Genomic DNA, 5,000 nt, shown 5'->3' with positions numbered 1-5,000 from the left:
TTGAAAAAATGACTAAGTCCAACTTGGTCTACCAGTGGTAGCTCTGAAAAGTCGAAAAAATGACTAAGTCCAACTTGGTCTACCAGTGGTAGGCTCGAAAAGTTGAAAAAATGACTAAGTCCAACTTGGTCTACCAGTGGTAGGCTCGAAAAGTTGAAAAAATGACTAAGTCCCATTTGGTCTACCAGTGGTAGCTCTGAAAAGTCGAAAAAATGACTAAGTCCAACTTGGTCTACCAGTGGTAGCTCTGAAAAGTCGAAAAAATGACTAAGTCCAACTTGGTCTACCAGTGGTAGGCTCGAAAAGTTGAAAAAATGACTAAGTCCAACTTGGTCTACCAGTGGTAGGCTCGAAAAGTTGAAAAAATGACTAAGTCCAACTTGGTCTACCAGTGGTAGGCTCGAAAAGTTGAAAAAATGACTAAGTCCCATTTGGTCTACCAGTGGTAGCTCTGAAAAGTCGAAAAAATGACTAAGTCCAACTTGGTCTACCAGTGGTAGCTCTGAAAAGTCGAAAAAATGACTAAGTCCAACTTGGTCTACCAGTGGTAGGCTCGAAAAGTTGAAAAAATGACTAAGTCCCATTTGGTCTACCAGTGGTAGCTCCGAAAAGTCGAAAAAATGACTAAGTCCAACTTGGTCTACCAGTGGTAGGCTCGAAAAGTTGAAAAAATGACTAAGTCCCATTTGGTCTACCAGTGGTAGCTCCGAAAAGTCGAAAAAATGACTAAGTCCAACTTGGTCTACCAGTGGTAGCTCTGAAAAGTCGAAAAAATGACTAAGTCCAACTTGGTCTACCAGTGGTAGGCTCGAAAAGTTGAAAAAATGACTAAGTCCCATTTGGTCTACCAGTGGTAGCTCCGAAAAGTCGAAAAAATGACTAAGTCCAACTTGGTCTACCAGTGGTAGGCTCGAAAAGTTGAAAAAATGACTAAGTCCCATTTGGTCTACCAGTGGTAGCTCCGAAAAGTCGAAAAAATGACTAAGTCCAACTTGGTCTACCAGTGGTAGGCTCGAAAAAGCTGAAAAAATGACTAAGTCCCACTCGGTCTACCAGTGGTAGGTCGAAAAAGTGCGAAATTTTTCTAAGTCCCCACTTTTGGTCTACCATTTCACGCCAAAAACTAGTGAGGGTGGCGAGCTCCAGGATTTCTGACCCCCTTCGCCCGACTCCCTTGCCCGACGAAGGTGCACTCCGGTCGGCCTCGGAGCGAGTTCGCCCGCGCTCTGGAGGATTTTTCGTCGGGGGGTTTTTCAAAGGGGTGCCGTCGGACTGTTGAGGAGAGTGGCAATCTATAGGGGTCCAAGCACTGGAGATGATTCTCCATTCATTTCTAAGCATGGCAGAGCTTAAATAAAGCCCCATTAATAGTTCCAAAGCGGATTTTTGGACACTATAACACGGACCCGATCCTACCCGACCATGAAGCTCCGCAGGTCGGCCTCCGTCCCGCCCCCCGCCCCCCAGGCGGTACGGAGGAAAAACCAAAACTTCCAGAGACGGTTCCAGGGGGGGTATCTCTTTTATTATTTTGACCCGACCGAATGGACTACCGAGCCCGCCTGGGTAGGCAGCCGCGCGGCCCTCCGTGGCCACTGTGCGCGGTGCGTTCCTACCCGACCCAGCGGGTTAGCCTCCAGGGGGGTCCTCCGTCAGGGGGAGGACCTTTCCGAACCTATCCGAGGGAGTCGTAGACGGCCCGTCTATATATCAATCTGCCCTAACACGATAACCGGTCGGCCCGGAGCCGTCGGACTCGGATGCCTCGGGTGGTCCTCGCGCCCAACCGAGCTCCAGCACCCGGCTTCAAAAAGCTCCGGACCCCCGGTTTCGGAACGAGCGTTTCCTTGTTATCCCCGAAGCAAGCGGGAACTCGCGCAGCGGAGTTGCCACACTAATTTCCACTGGGAGCAATGAGGGGTGAGCTCGGACGAGCCTCCCCGCCCGTCCCCCCCTCCCCGGGGGGTCTTCGGACGGTACGGGGCCGATCCCTCTCCCCTCTAAGAACCAATGGTTTTTTCTGTGACAAAAACCACTCGCAGCAACCTGGTTGATCCTGCCAGTAACATATGCTTGTCTCAAAGATTAAGCCATGCAGGTCTAAGTGCACACGGAAGGTACAGTGAAACTGCGAATGGCTCATTAAATCAGTTATGGTTCCTTTGATCGCTCCACACGTTACTCGGATAACTGTGGTAATTCCAGAGCTAATACATGCAAACGAGCGCTGACCGGTCCTCTCTCGGGGGGGCCGGGATGCGTGCATTTATCAGACCCAAAACCCACCCGGGGGGACCCGCGAGGGTTTCCCCCGGCCCTTTGGTGACTCTAGATAACCTCGGGTCGATCGCGCGCCCACCGCGGCGGCGACGTCTCATTCGAATGTCTGCCCTATCAGCTGTCGATGGTAGCATAGGGGGCTACCATGGTGACCACGGGTAACGGGGAATCAGGGTTCGATTCCGGAGAGGGAGCCTGAGAAATGGCTACCACATCCAAGGAAGGCAGCAGGCGCGCAAATTACCCATTACCGACACGGTGAGGTAGTGACGAAAAATAACGATGCAGGTCTCTTTCGAGGCCCTGTAATCGGAATGAACGTATCCTAAACACATGGGTGAGGACCCATTGGAGGGCAAGTCTGGTGCCAGCAGCCGCGGTAATTCCAGCTCCAATAGCGTATATTAAATTTGCTGCAGTTAAAAAGCTCGTAGTTGGACTTCGGGAGTGGGCTGGCGGTCCGCCGCGAGGCGAGCTACCGCCTGTCCCAGACCCTGCCTCCCGGCGCCCCCCGGATGCCCTTGGTTGGGTGTCCGGTCCTCAGGGGTCCGGAGCGTTTACTTTGAAAAAATCAGAGTGTTCAAAGCGGGCACCAAACTCGCCTGAATGCCTGAGCTAGGAATAATGGAATAGGACTCCGGTTCTATTTTGTGGGTTTCCTGAACCAGGGCCATGATTAAGAGGGACGGCCGGGGGCATTCGTATTGCGCCGCTAGAGGTGAAATTCTTGGACCGGCGCAAGACGGACGAAAGCGAAAGCATTTGCCAAGAATGTTTTCATTAATCAAGAACGAAAGTCGGAGGTTCGAAGACGATCAGATACCGTCGTAGTTCCGACCGTAAACTATGCCGACCCGCGATCCGGCGGCGTTATTCCCATGACCCGCCGGGCAGCGTGCGGGGAAACCAGAGTCTTTGGGTTCCGGGGGGAGTATGGTTGCAAAACTGAAACTTAAAGGAATTGACGGAAGGGCACCACCAGGAGTGGAGCCTGCGGCTTAATTTGACTCAACACGGGGAACCTCACCCGGCCCGGACACGGAAAGGATTGACAGACTGATGGCTCTTTCTCGATTCTGTGGGTGGTGGTGCATGGCCGTTCTTAGTTGGTGGAGTGATTTGTCTGGTTAATTCCGATAACGAACGAGATTCCTTCGTGCTAAATAGTTACGCGGCCCCCCGCGGTCGCGGTTAACTTCTTAGAGGGACCAGTGGCGTATAGCCACGCGAGATGGAGCAATAACAGGTCTGTGATGCCCTTAGATGTCCGGGGCTGCACGCGCGCCACAATGGCCGGGCCAGCGTGTGCCTACCCTACGCCGAGAGGCGCGGGTAATCCGCTTAAACCCGTTCGTGACGGGGATTGGGGATTGCAATTATTCCCCATGAACGAGGAATTCCCAGTAAGTGCGGGTCATCAGCTCGCGCTGATTAAGTCCCTGCCCTTTGTACACACCGCCCGTCGCTACTACCGATTGGATGGTTATGTGAGGTCCTCGGATCGGCCACGCCGGGGCTCCTTCGCGGGGCCTTGGTGCTGTGCTGAAAAGTCGATCGAACTTGATCATCTAGAGGAAGTAAAAGTCGTAACAAGGTTTCCGTAGGTGAACCTGCGGAAGGATCATTACCGGGACTTGGGTTGGTAGTGCCTCCCAGTAGGCGCGACTCCCATTTCCACAAACAAAAAATGTTCAAGCCACGGCCCGACGTCGGGAACTACAGGGATTCCCTTCGGCCTTTTAATGACTTGAAAAAACGGTGTCCTGAGCAAAACGTGTTTTACGGCCAAAGGGAGACGGGTACCTGGCCCCCGAAGTCCGTCTGCGGGGTTTCTTACTCCGGAGGCGGCTCGGCGGCGCGGTTTGATGACCCCGAGTTCGCTTAGGCGTTCCGGGGCGCCCGTACCCGCGGCTGCCGTAAAACATTATTTCAAACCGTCACTTTTGTGTCTGTTGGTTACATGGCTTCGAAAACAAAAACAACCATAAAGAGTACAACTCTTAGCGGTGGATCACTTGGCTCGTGCGTCGATGAAGAACGCAGCCAGCTGCGAGAACTAATGTGAATTGCAGGACACATTGATCATCGACACTTTGAACGCACATTGCGGCCCCGGGTCAATCCCGGGGCCACGCCTGTCTGAGGGTCGCTATTCCAATCTATCGGACCTTTTCGTTCCGTCTCCCTCTTCCCTCCGGGGAAGAGTTAAGAGACGGTTCGAGGGGACCGCGGCTGGAGGTTCGCAGGTGCCCGCACCTTCGTCTTCCTAAAAGCAGACTCGGTCAGGTTCCCTTCTCGTTCGGGACTCGACAAAAGCCGCTCGACGGGCTTGATCGCGGGGGAAGACTTTCGTCCACCCTCTCGTCTTCGTCTCCGTTGCCCAGCAATGGGTCTCGGAGGCCGGCTTTCCACACACCGTCCTCTACCGTTCCTCGTTCCGGCGAGGGAGAGGTGGCGGAGGTCCGTGGAGAGACGTCGTAGCGACGGCTGCCGGTGGGTTTTACCCTCTCTGGCTGCCCGTTATGCGCGCCGTCTCTCCGTCAGCGGATCTCCGTCCTCCCTCTCCTTTTCGTTCGGGCCGAGTGCGCGGCAAAAGAGAGGTTGGTAGGAACGCTCCGGTAGAAGGCGAAGAGGGGGGCTTAAGTTTTTTTCTTCCCGTTTTCATCCCGTCCTCCGGCCGAATCGAACCTCCCCGTCTTGAAGGGTTCCTCCGAACGGTT

At 53.7% G+C, this 5,000-nt stretch overlaps 2 non-coding genes across 2 annotated transcripts; both read left to right on the top strand.

Moving 5' to 3' along the window:
• The first annotated feature begins 2,043 nt into the window (after nucleotides 1–2,043).
• On the top strand, nucleotides 2,044–3,907 carry LOC125798755 (18S ribosomal RNA). Its single transcript, XR_007437552.1, has one exon. It is a non-coding gene; the product is annotated as an 18S ribosomal RNA (ribosomal RNA).
• Nucleotides 3,908–4,275: 368 nt separating this feature from the next.
• On the top strand, nucleotides 4,276–4,429 carry LOC125798762 (5.8S ribosomal RNA). Its single transcript, XR_007437557.1, has one exon. It is a non-coding gene; the product is annotated as a 5.8S ribosomal RNA (ribosomal RNA).
• The last annotated feature ends 571 nt before the right edge of the window (nucleotides 4,430–5,000 follow it).

Source organism: Astyanax mexicanus, unplaced genomic scaffold (genome assembly GCF_023375975.1).
Source record: "Astyanax mexicanus isolate ESR-SI-001 unplaced genomic scaffold, AstMex3_surface scaffold_84, whole genome shotgun sequence".
NCBI classification, from domain to species: Eukaryota; Metazoa; Chordata; class Actinopteri; order Characiformes; family Acestrorhamphidae; genus Astyanax; species Astyanax mexicanus.
Note: the sequence above shows the minus strand (reverse complement) of the source record. Positions and strands in the feature narration are given on the sequence as shown.